The sequence below is a fragment of the Ammospiza caudacuta genome, chromosome 3, assembly GCF_027887145.1.
Source record: "Ammospiza caudacuta isolate bAmmCau1 chromosome 3, bAmmCau1.pri, whole genome shotgun sequence".
In the NCBI taxonomy this organism is placed as follows: Eukaryota; Metazoa; Chordata; class Aves; order Passeriformes; family Passerellidae; genus Ammospiza; species Ammospiza caudacuta.
In genome coordinates this window covers 81,275,313-81,289,065 of record NC_080595.1, presented here as the reverse complement: position 1 = coordinate 81,289,065, position 13,753 = coordinate 81,275,313, and positions in this window count along the sequence as shown.

Here is a 13,753-nt window from a genome sequence, read left to right as displayed (position 1 = left end):
TCAAATAGAACCAGTATAGAAATTAGGAGAATTATGTATAATGCATTTACCATGTGAGCAGCAAAGTATCCTGAAACAGAAAAAATATTCACAGTAAGTAGTTTAACAGATAAGCTCTTAATTAAAAAGTGGTGATTCCAGTTACCTGTGAAAATGAAATACTGTATTTAACATATGTTATGCAATATGTCAACAGTTGAAATGTGCTGTTTCTTCATCAGTTATTACAGTCAGGATATTTTTAACTGTCCTTAGTATCTGAATGGCTAATGTTTAACTAACTCTTTCACTGTGGGAGATCCCAGATACTTCCAACAAAAGCTAGTAAATGCAAGCTGGATTTCACATTTCAGCTTGGCCTCTCCTATTTAACATCTCAAATCTCATTTGCAATATTTTCCAGTCAAGGTCCGTGCATTTTACATACATACAAAATTATACAAATATCCAATATATCTGAATAATTATTTCACCAGCATAGTTAAACAAACCAAACCAAACCAAACCAAACCAAACCAAAACGTAACAGCCAAGATGTTAATACTGTGTATTCATGGAAGCATTGATGGAACTGATCATCCCTAAAAGCAAAGTTCTTTTGCATTGCTAATGCTTGTAAAAATTCTGCCATTTTTAGATTCTCTTTTAAATATCCAAACTTTGGAGCAGGGGTGACAAGGTAGAGAAAAAGAAAAAGGCTAGAATATTTTTATATGATTATATTTTAAGGGTTTTTTTTCAATATTATAAAGAGACCTCTACTGTTTTTGTTAGCTGTATTGTCAGCTTACTACTTCACTATGTTTTTGATGCCTTCAGTCAGTTTTGACTTTGGCTTCTCTTTATATGAGGCTAGAACAGCAATGTCTGTGTCCACCACAAACAGAAAAGTATTATGAGGATCTCATGTCCAATGCCTCCACTTTGTCTCCTTGTATGGAGGTACTCAATCTGTGGCTGAACTGCCTTTTTAGCACATGAATGAGGTGAAAACTCCTTGTGCTTCTGCAGCCCAAAGCAAAGTATTTACTCTTCTACTCAAGATATATTGAAGTAGTGAAAATAGTCCTGCATCCTGTGTCCTACAAATTTATGTCCTACAAATTGCATGTTGGGCTCTCCTCAATGGCACAGGGAGAAAGTTGACTAATTCCTGGAGGGTGTTTGAAGGCAGCTGCCTGTGCACTGCACCCTGTGCCCTTGGCAGGTCAGACAATGCTCCCAGAGGGCTGTGCACAGTGCGAAAAGAGGAATCCTTACACTGGATCCAGTCAAGTTGTCCTCTAACTCAGCACCTGATCCCAGGAGGTGGAGAGTCCTGGTTGACCTGCTCTTGGCTGCAGCCAAATTTGGGACAGTTGGGATAGTGCCAGGGAGAGGAAGCCTTCTAGGAAGAATCCCAGCTCGGTTGAGCCCTGTTGGGGCAGTATCCAAAGGCTCCTCAGATACCTTCAAGGTGGGGTGCTATAAAGGATGTGCTGCCCAGTGTTGACTTTTGTTTTAAGTCATTCAACATTTGCTTCCTGTGGTTCTATATTTTTATTTTGGGATCTTGACTCTCTTTTCCTACCTTCTTTCTGTGAGATAGCTGTATTCTTTCCTCAAATCTCATTACAATCTTTGTCAGGCTACTGCTTAGCCCTGCTCTTCATGCATCAACCTACCACTAAGAGAACCATGAACCAGGACTTGAAATATTTCCAGGGAGTTCATCCAGGGTACATCAAATCTACCATCTTCTCTGAATCATCTTTTCAAAGTTCAGATTCCCACATATGATTCACAAACAGGAGCTACCTAAGAAGAGCTTTTAGCAAATTAGCTTATTAGTTCCATCCCTCCTCTTCCGAAGCATTCGAGTTATCTGCCCAGATGGCTGTTCACTGAGTCACATTCCTCCCTCACCATTGTGTTTATCAACTATTCAGGTTGCAATGGAAAATCATTTAAGCATGACCTTGTCTCCTGAGGCCCTAATTCAGCAACACATTTAAGTATGCATCAGCACGCAGCCTTATTCCGAGAAACGCCATCCCTTTCTCCGATAACCGCCACACACCTAGAACAAGCAGCCTGCTGAAATGGGACCACAGTATCTTCTGTATTCACAAGTAACATTTATTTTCAAGCCAAGCAAAATCAGAACCATTTAAAAGAATATTGGGTCATGAAAGATACAATTTGCTGTTGTGCGAAATTTATACAGTTAAGAAACCACAGATGTATGAATGGCTGCCTGTAATTAAATTTTATTTCCTTACTGTAGACTTAGGCAGGAATGATTCAGTATCACTTTCAGTGCATATTGTGATGTCATGGAAAACCAGAAGAGTTCTATGAAAAAATAAACCCAAATACAACCTAATCTAAATATTCCAGGAGATTGACTCTTTCCAGGTTCAATTTTTTCAGTTAAATGGCAAAAGAGAGCAGGATAAAGTAAAACAATACAAAATCATGGACTTCAGCTTTGATTTGTCTATCTAAATCCATCTTGCAACTGTCCCAGAAACACAGCATTCAAACCGGAACAATTCTGGTGAAAACGCAGAGAACAAAATAAACTTGCATAAATGAAACTAAAAAACTTGTATCACATTTTTTCTTCATTTCTTGCTGTCAGCAGATGGAGACACACAGGTAGGTTCTGAAGTACAGAACACTGGTAAATAATCTACAGAATTTAATTTTTTTTTTTAAATCATACAAAAAAAACCCTCCCAAAGCAACAATATTATTCCTGACAGATTAGAGTACTCAGAGATGCAATGATGAAGATGAGAGATGAAGCACTTTTACTACTGTAGAGTCCAGATTTTTCTTTCACAAGGACAAAATTAGGATCAATATGTTAAAACATCCTTACAAAGATGGATGATAAAGCTTTAGTCCTTTTAACTAGAAGAAGAAAAATGTATTTTAATTTTAAGTGCAGTTTCTCCTTTACATAAGTTTTAATCCATATGTAGGATTGAGGTAAATCAGGCTGTCTAAAGATGAGAGATTTTTTTGTCATTGGTGTTTCCAAGCAGAAGCAGACCTCTCGTAGCTTCCTAAGGATAGTTTGTAAATTTTGGTACACAGCAAACCACCTATAAAAATAAGCAATCTTCTGCTAGTTCTTTCATAAGAAATGCAATTTTCCAAACTAAGAAACCTGAAGACTGTAGTGAGTAGACATTCCTTTGTGGCAGCATCTCTCTGGCTACAGAGAGCAGCACACACACTCCTTGACTGTGTGTCTTTAATACGAACTGTATGGACTACATACACTTTATATTAACTTCTTCTGTCACATACAATTTGACCTTTTTATCAAGCATCTAGTGGTTGGTAAAATGGTTTCTTCAGGAAAAGTGTGTTGAGAGTACAACATCAGGTGTAGAACAGGAATGGGAACCCCACCTGCACAGTGGGGTAACTTTGATACCTTTTAATAAAATACCCATCATGCAGGCTCCACTTGCAGAATGGGATAAACAAAGTGAAGCCTGGTGAGGCAGTGGATAAAAATTCATCACAAGCTCTTAGTACAATACAGTGACAAGTATAATTAATAGGACTGTGTAATGTCCTGAATAATGAAAGAAGGAGAAAGAACTAGGATTAGAAGGACAAGTACAGGAATGCAAAACACAGTTCTAGTGTCCTTGCGTCTTATCAGCATGAGATTGTGGAAACTTTCTCACTGTTCAAGTTAAAAAAATCCCCAAACAAACAACTAAAAAATGCAGATCAAAACAATGATTAAACAACCATTGACACCTTGGTGTAGGTATGACCAATCCTGGTTTCAAGTATGAAGTAAGCCTATATATCTTCTCTATGTTTCAGCTGGCTTTGCTTTCTAAGACTGCAGGCTAAAAAGTGCTCTGAAAGCTGAGGAAGATATAGAGGAAAGCCACAAAGGCAATGGCTACAGTAGTGAGAAATTCAGAGCAATAGTAGTGGGTCAGTAGATCAAAGTAGCTCTTGCTAGTGTCACTATCTCTGTCATAATCTACTCAGAACTAAATTCCTAAATAAGATTTCCTAAATTATCCTGAACTGTCACGTGTTTTGAAGGTGTCTGAAGGATTAGTGTGAACCTGATGTTCCCATAAGGAGGTGGAATATATTTCATCTGCAACTGGAGCAGATCTTCCTCTTAAATTTGTTAATTTGGCACACATCACCACTGCTCTGTGAACCCACAGATCAAGCACCGTTGATGGAGGGGCTGCCTCCAAAAATGGCAGGCTGCTCCTAACCTGAACAGCCAAAGCACCTCAAGGACAGAGCAACGTGACTTATGTAAAGATTTTGACTGAGCTTTTCAAAATGAAGATGGAAACAAGGCTAGACATTTTGTAAAATGGATATTTTGCTCCTAAAAAGCTAAGTAATGAAATATTCTTTAATCTATTCAGCAAAAGTCTTGATTATAGCCAGAAACTGCTAGTTTAATCATGATGAGTATAAATTTACAATTAAATGCAGTCTTTTTTCATAATCATCACTGTTGAAACAAACAAATTTGATTCCTTTGTATTTATCTCAAGTAGCATTAGCCATCTGATAAAGAGACCCAAAAAATTTGTCACATTTAGAGGTACATGAGATGAAGTACACTGCATTTGACACTGGATTTGACTGGACTCCCTTTTACTGCCTAGGGGGAAACAAGTTCAATTTCCACATGATGCAAACTAAAAATATTCTGGAGCATGTAACTATGAAAGTCTTTCTTTTATTTGGCCTGTTAGAGACCTAAAGTCTTGAAGTAGCCTGTTGGAGTAAGGAAGTCAGACAGAAGATCTTTATTTGTTCTAACAGTGGTCCTGTTTACAAATGATTCACATAGGAGACCGTTGAAGTGACTGCAGTGAAAGGTAAAGATTTTTCTGGAAGACAGAAAATACAAACCAATGGCACCTTCTGCTTTAGACAGAGGCATCAGCACAATTAGTTCCTCTTCTGTAAGCAGCACCTAAATATCCTTAAAAGCCTTGTTCCTACATTTTATTTTTTTAATTTCAATGAGAATCTAAAGAAGTTTCAAAGCCAATGCAAGATTTGATTACTGAAGATCTTTGGGGTTTAGGTTTTGCCTTTTTTTTGGTTTTGCTTGCTTCTTTGTTTGTTTGTGTTTGTTTGTTTTGGGTTTTTGTGGGGTTTTATTGGTATTTTTTGGTTGGTTTTGTGGGATTTTTTTGTCTTTAAAAAATAAATAAATAAAGGAGCAGAAAGGAACAGTTTCAGGTGAAGTTGAAGCTTTTACAGTTACTCACAAATCTTTAACGCAGGGTGTAACAAGGCCTTCAGTACCAACTCTCCAAGTACACTCCCTGCTGTGGCATTCTCACTGCCTCAAAATAACTCAGTGTGCAGTGCAGAGATACTAGTCTTTAATTAGAGGCCAGAACAGTTTCAACATATGGGTCCAGATTCTATTCAAAGCAACTGTACTACAAGTGCACAATCCATCTTTTGTTGAGCTCAGCAGAAACATAACCTCCTGCCTTCAGTCGGGATATAGTAAAACCCTCCCAAAAAACAGTGGAAGTCACAGTGGGGTGAATAATCAAGACTCAAACTATTAACTAAAGTGGCTGTCTAGTGAAGTTTTAGAAGCCCTTTCCTTCACCCCTTTATAACCAGGCTGCCAGTCTGGAGCAAGGCCCAGAGGTTTGCATATGTTCCTATAGGATTTTCTGAACAACAGTGCAGGAATTTAAAAAGAAAAAAATCTGAAATAATAATGAGGCTTTTGTGAGTGTGTGTGTGCAATCACTATAAACAAAGTTCATTTACAACAAAAGAAAAGAAAAAAAATGCTGCATAACATTAGGATGTGAGCTTGGATGTGGTGTGAGCTTGGATGTGGTGTGAGCTTGGAATATTGTAGGACTTTGGCTCTAGTGAGATCAAGGGTGGACCTGCCAAGAAGAGAGAAGCTCTCCCTGCTGCAAGATGCAATAAGATCCAGGCATTTGGACATATGTCCCCCCACTTTCTCCTTCCGCCCCACTTCCTCTCCCCAGACTCTCACCTCAAATTAAAGTCTTTAGGGAAAACAAAAGCAAATTGTCTTTGCTTTGGTTTTCTCTGAAAAGCCAAGTTGCAGGGTGGCTATTTTATTTTAGGTCTGGCAGTCCCATCAATTGAGCTAACAGCCTTGGCCAGGACATGGTGAACTGACAAACAGCGTGATGCTCCAAAAAGGTTGCAGGCAAGAGCACACAGCGACTGCCTGCCCAACAGTTGTGATTAAGGTGGCTGGGAATGTAGCACAAACAAAGCTTTTATTTGAAGAAGACATGACAAAGTCACTAAAATAGATTTGTGTGTTTATTTCCAATTTGACAAGTAAAGGTAAAGCAGATTACAGCTTTGAAAATTCCTGACAGTCTTCACACAGCAACTGTGAAGACATTAAAAGCTCCTTAAAACTGGGATGATAGCAGTAAATGAAGGTCTTTTCTTTGCTACTCGTGGTTGAAAAAGAGATGATTCTCTGAGAATGATTAGTATCAGTCCAGATTAATGAGGTATTTTAGGGTGTCATGATTACACTGCAGGAAATAAAGTGTGCTGAAGACTGCATGAAGAGAAAAAGCTTTTCTCCTGAAAAGCAAATGCACAATCCAAATCTATCAGGAATGCTACAACTAGTGGCCTAAACAAAAATTTCACAGAAAATAGAATTTAATGGGCTGCTTCACTCTTCATATTTCTACTAACAAGTATTGGCTTTGCCTTCTGGACATCCTACCAAAACCTGGTAAATTATTATTGGCACAGTGTTTGAGCTGCTGTCCCAGTCCAGGCCCAGATCAGCAGGAGGGGGTGTTCTGTTATTTGGTATCATCTTATGTCACAACCAGAGGAAGGGGAAAAGGACTCCTTGTAATTTCTGAGAAGGGAAATGGTTTCCACTCGGGAGCAGGAGTGGTGGATGAAACCATCAGAGTTGGGGCCACCAGCTGTGGTCATGACTCGTCAGGTCTGGTCAGGCTCAGTGACCATTTTGCAGATAAATCACCCTCTTTTTTTGGCACACTTTTGTTTTCCAATATTGCTGTTAGTGTTTGTTTTCTTACCTTGTTGCTGTTTCCAGTAAAATGTTCTTATCTCCACCTGTATTTTACATATTTCTGTGTCTCCAATTCTCAACTCCAGACCAGGAGTGTGAAGGGGAAGGAGAAAGCAGGGGGAGCGAGTGGGTGGTGTGTGGTTTTGGAGAGTTGGGGAAGGGGGATCACCAAACTGGGGAATTCCATTTCTAAACTGTGACACCTGTTCCATGAAAAACCTTAAATACATCAGTGTACATAAAAGGTTTCCATGAAATGCAGCCTTCACAAATCATCCTAAATTCAGTCTAACCTTTGGATAATAAAGCATATCCCTTTAATCTCTGTTTTCTTCTTATATCTGCTGTATTACTAGAAGATAATTTTTAGAGAATATGTACCATGAAAAAATAACATATTAAAAAAAATAAAAGCAAAGAATGCCCAAACAATCATCTACATGGCAGAAAATCAATTCAATTCCAGCCTGACAAAAATTTATCTTTGCAACAAATGAGTTTATGATGCTCATTGTGCTTTCACAAGACAAAATCTTCACCTGGAGAACAGTTTTCTCCCCGTACTGAAAAGCCAAGATTAGAAAACACCTATTACATGAGAGAATTATGTGAGAAGAGCAGCCCGCTATAAAAGCAAGACAAAAAGACAAAACAGCCATAGCAATTTTGCAAGGGCAATTTTGTTAGAAACTTAAGAGATGATGACTTTAACATCAGAAAATGATTCACTGTATCTATATCAATCTTTTCCTATGATAAGAGCCTCCAGGCAATTAAAACAATGCCATGCTTCTGGAAAACCTTGTAAGGTAGAAAAGGGAGAAGATTTTCCTTGCTTGTGATGATTACCCAGTGAGTACACTAAAAGCATCTGAAATGAGAGCCTGCATTTTTCAGCTGTGTTTGTGTTTGCTCAGATACTCATCTGTTCCCTTGTGGTGAAAACACAAAATGTACAGTAATGTGTAATGTCATCCTTTAGCCACAACAGTCGTGGCTCAGGCCCAAGTAAAGTGTTTCCTTTTGCAAAAGAGACAGCATTCATTTTCTGTACCCACCTAGTTATTAAATGAATGGTCATCAATTTTAAGCATCAGTTTATCAAGCCTGCTTATCCAAAAGGCACTGCAGGCAGCACAGTGCAGCTGCCCACACTGTGATCTGTCAGTATTGGATCACTCAGCCCAGGATATTTCCATCACTTATGTACATGGGTGGGGCACTGAGACCCCATTTATCACTTGGAGCATTTGTGACTAAGCAGTACTTGGGCTAAGAAGAAGACTCGAGGAGATCAGAAGATCAGATTTTTCTGAAAAGTGACCTCCCATGGGATATCCTGAACAGAGTTTCTGGGGTTTTTGTTTGTTTGTTTTTTGGGTTTTTGTTTTGTTTTTTGTTTGTTTGTTTGTTTTGTTTTGTTTTTGTTTTGTTTTTTTGTTTGTTTGTTTTGTTTTGTTTTTGTTTTGTTTTGTTTTGTTTTTTAATATACAATCCTTAACTTCAAGGAGCTTAGTTTTGGCTAATCTGACAAGCTAAAAGCAGCTCTGTTATCAGATACTCCTAGCATGTTTGCTCAGAAAGCAAAAAATCCCACTAGTTTTTTTATAGGACTTATAGAAACATAAAACACAGCTCAGAAGGGGACATGGATATAGAAGTGTCCATGATGCTGGGAGAGCCACTGCAGCATGCACTGCAGAGTGCCTTGGAATTACAGAATCACAGAATGGCTAAGGTTGGAAAGGATCTTAAACCTTAAAGTTCCAACCCACCTTGCCAGGGACATCTTCTTCAGAATCCCATTGAACCTGGCCTTGAACATTCCCAGGTAAGGGGCATACCGAATTTCTCTGGAGAAAATGTTCCGTCCTCTAAGTAAAGGATTTCTTTCTAACATCCTGATTAGGCAAGGCACCAATGGACAAGAAACTAAAGGTGAGCACTTCAAGTAACAGAAGTAGCTTTTTGGATGCTGTGTGGCCTGCAGCACTTTACTCACTTGGCTGGACGAGTGCTTTGTAGTGTACTAAGGTGGCATTTATGCCTGGCACTACTGTTACCTGTTACAGTCTACCTGACAGTTAAACTGTGGAGTGCAATGCAAGATGAGAACAAAATGTAGCACAGAGCAGTAACTCCCATATTTTTGCTACTATCACAAATTTAGGAATTTGCTCTTGAAGCTCAGGTATCCAGCTGCTGGAAATTTTCTGTGTTAAAGTTCAAATTTTAATAAACATAAGCAATGAAGCAATTTAACTGGAAGAACTGTATTTGACTTGATAATGTGAGATATTCTCTTCACAGAGCAGAATGTTGCTAGATCTTTAACCTAATGCAAGATTATTTTTCCATTGCAGTGAAATAATGGAAATTTTGGGAGCGTATAATCCACTTTCAAAGAGCCCTTCAGGTCTATAAGTTTCTCTCAACAGAACCATTTATGGTTCACCTGTCATTGGTTTGTCCCTGCTGTGAGTGTTCCCCATTTCTATAGCTGAGCTGCCAGGTACATCTATACATGCACACACACACACACACACACACACACACATACACACACATACACACACACACACACATACACACACATACACACACACACACACATACACACACACCTGCCTCCTCAGGGCTTGTTAATGCAGCTGTGCACGAGCACATTGAGAGCTGAGCCAGGCACAGCATTCGGGAGCACTGTCAAACACCCCGGCTAATGGAGAGCACAGCATTTGGTGTGCTAATTGTCTCACACTGGAGCTGAGGTGAGCAAGTGATTAGGAAACACGTTCAAGCTGGCAGAAAAGTATCAATTCTGGTATCCCAAAGTATGTGGCTCCTTGGATGGGAAAGATACTGAAATCGTCCTTATCTGGAGGCAGCTCGGGACATGCCACACTTCAGTGTAACCACATGTAGGCCTTAATCTCTTCTTTAAGTAATCCAGAAATTTCTGGTCACTTTCTAGAATTTCAAAAGTAGATGTGCTACATTAAAAATACCAGTGATGGCTAAGAAAATATGTGGGAGAAGGGGTTTATCTTGTCTCCCTAACTAATGCATGTTATTTCTCAAACTGTTTTCCTCTTATCTTCACTACTACTCTTCTCATCAAGCCCAGAGAAGAACAGATCAGTACTAATGACATTATAACCTCTACAATCTCCCCAGTTATCTTTCAGTTTTCAGTGGATTCACATATGGAGAACAGCAGTATATAGCTACATCCTCAGCGACAGTCAAGAGGGGCTCTTCAGGCACCAAAGGAAAAGGTAAATCTAACAGCATCCCATTCAAAAGCTCTGTACTTCTAATTCAGACATGCTGAGGGTGGGGGTGAATCAACAATAAAAGCAACTTGGAAGCAATTGTTCAGCTTGTTGGGGCACTTTGTCTGGCTATGCTGCTTGCTGTAACTAAAGAGTTTAGCAGCTCTCACTCCAAGGATTGAAACACTATGACCAATTACTAAAACAAGTGTTTTGCATAGACATTTCAAATAATGGATGTGCTTTTTGTAATTGCTTTGCCTTGTCAGTGGAATGCTGTCATCACTTTTGGCCGCTGGTGCATAAATTTACAAACATCATGCAAATGCACTATTTGTAATAAAACTGACTAATGAACTTTAAAGGCCAATTATTTCTACATGTCTGCTGGCTCACAGCAATCATGCATCATTCAGATTTACACTTACATACTTGCTGTAGTGCAATTTTAATCACTTGTTAATGTATGGTTTATAATAAGCATCGCAAGCAAGCAAGATAGAAAATGGGTTTCTCAGACTCTGAAGATCTCATACCCCCAAGATTGGGGTAGAAAGCAAAATAGAACTCGGAAGCTCTTTCAAAATAAAAACAAAACAAAACAAAACAAAAAAAAAAAAAACCACAATTCAAATTGTACATAGCTCCCAAAATCCAAGTCCCAAGGAGTAGCCACAATATCATCTCCTGCAGGACTCCAGTGTGTGCCTGTGCCCCAGTCCCCAGGGCAGGCTGGGACACACTTGTCGGGCTGCTCCTGCAGTGGGGCTGTGCAAGATCTATGCACCTGTGTAAGGATGCAGGCTGTTTAGCTGATTTCACGAATGGACAGATCACAGACTGTTGTGAGAGGATTTATGACAAATTCACAGGGCCCTTGGTTTTTCCAAACAGGTTTTCCAAGTATCTGAACCTGGTATCTTTTTATTTAGATATTTGTTTTCCTGATGCAGCTCCTACAACGTCATTTCAGGCAGGTAGATTGTTGGCCCATTTCCACAGCCACCTATTCTTTATATGCACTGACTTTTCTTGCTTCTCTTTGTGCTTCCTCAACCAAATCAGCATTATCCTAGTTGTTGTGATAAAAAAGGGTTATGGTAATTAAATACATTAAGCAATTATCATCAGGAGCTAAAGGCTTTCTGCTGACCAGACAAAGACAGCTGAGATTCAAAGCCAGTTCCCTGTTCTCCCTAGTCTTGGACTGGGAAATCTGCTGGCCAGACTGGAATTACTGTCAATGATTTACCACCAGCAGAGGAGTGGAGTGAACCCCCTGGGGGCTGCTTCTGACTCTGTCACTGACCTTGGATTAATCCCTTGACTTCTCTACACTTCATCTTACCTATTGCAAGTCTTAACTGTCTAGAGTACAGATTTAGAAGTTTAATTAAGCTCTGCAAAAATGTTTAAATCCCTTTATATGAGGCTGGTCTCTTTCTTTTTCTTTCTTTCTTTTATAATGTCCCCTGCACTGAAAATAACAAGTGAAAGATGTAAACAAACACCTAAAGAAAGCTGTTGTGCTGCTCACTTCATTTAGCATTCACCATCTCTCTGCCAAAAATAAGAGTGCAGAACCACTCCTGCTGAGGATGCTGTTTCTGCAGTGACTGGAGTGGCAGTGAGAGCTTGTCACCTAGCTGATGCTGCATGTAGTGACACTGAAGCCTCCAGGAAATTCTTCAGAAGAACAGTTTGTTAATGTCACCACTAAAAACTCTCATTAGAAAAATCACTGCTAAGAGTAAATGCCTTCTGTCTTTATACCCCTTTTCTTGTCTCCTCAGAGCCTGATATTTCCACTGGGAGCCAGGGAAGTGCAAGAATCTGTCATATTGTCATAATAGAAAGAATTAGAAGACGTTGCTAGCTCTTGGAGCATTTCTCTAGGTTTTTGGGGTTTTTTTCTCTTTTACCTCATAAAGAAAATGATAAAATTTCACCTCGGGAAAGAAAGGAAGTTAGGAATTTGAGAGTGGAAAGATATGAGGATAAATGTCAAAGGTTCATTAGAAACCAATGCTAGGAGAATAAGCTGGAAAAGATTTCGGGTGGAAAAGCAATTGAGCCTTTTCAGAAAGCCCCAGGCAAGTGGAAAAACCCTGCCTCAGTAATGCATGTAAGATCAAGGGACACTTCATTAAATCAGTTTTTATGTGATTCATTGGGAATCAAACTGTGCCAGCCCTTGCACAGGCAATTGCATTGGTGCAACAAGGATAGTTCTAGGGAGGTGGGGGTGGAGGGACATTGCAGATGGGTAAATCTGCTCAGGGTAGCAAGGCTAGGCTGGGTCCTCTAAACTCAACGCCTGCTTCTGAAATCTTTCCTCTTCCAGCCCACTGGGCAATTTCTCTCTGTTCTCAAAACTCATTCCTCTCCAATTTATTCAATATCAATGCAAAGCCACTCAAGGAGTCTGAGTGACACTTCAAATTAAAATACCAGCAGTGCCTTGACAACCGACAGACCTGTATTCCCTTACATCTAATCACAGCAGAACTGTCCTACAGTATGCTGCTCATAGCTGCTCCATCCTGAGAAAATGCTGATGGAGTAGGCCTCAGGCAAGTGAGAGGTTTGAGCAAGTGCTGGAAACTTTTGAGAACCTTATTCACTGTGACCTTATTTTCTATTGATCTCTCCAAGCCACAGTTTTCAGTTCTTTCTGGGCATAAAATCAGTATTTGAAGGGTAACAGAGTTTCTGCTACTGCAGGAATGGTCTTCCTAGTTTGCAAGCTTCTCTGAATCTCCCTGGCAAGGTTAAACATCACTGCTTTAATCTTTTCAAGGTCTTCATCCAAACACTGCGCCACAGTGGAATCAACAAAGTCCAAAATAAAACACAATGCATAAACCAACAGCTATCTTTCCCAAGGGGAAGGTGATTTCCTTCCTCAACAAATCTTCCTGTTTCTAGTAGTTACTTCCCACTTTTTTCTAGGCTTAGTTTTATTAGGTAAGATAAATATCAGCTCACATATTTAACTGCTCCCTGTCTTCATGAGCTTATTTCAGATTGACAGCAGGGTCTAAAAGTTGCCCTGATCTTGTGTTTTTGTGTTAATATACTTAGAAATGGTGTACATCTACATTTAAAGAGACTTCAGAGAAGACTTGTTGATGCTAAAACAAAAAAGGAGCACACTCCTCCATTATAGGTCTTACATCTAACAGGTGATGCTTTGCTCTGCTGGATGACATGCTGGAAGTGATTCCTGTGTTAGTGATGTTGTAATGGTGTGTCCTCTTGTGATATGTGATGGTGTGTCCTTTTTTTGGACTTGCCAGAGGGCACCCAAGAGGATATCTGCTTGCTACAGATATGTTTTAAGACCACAAACAACCCTTGAGACATGGGGTTTTTAGCAAAATTGCAAGACTCAAAAATAAGTGTG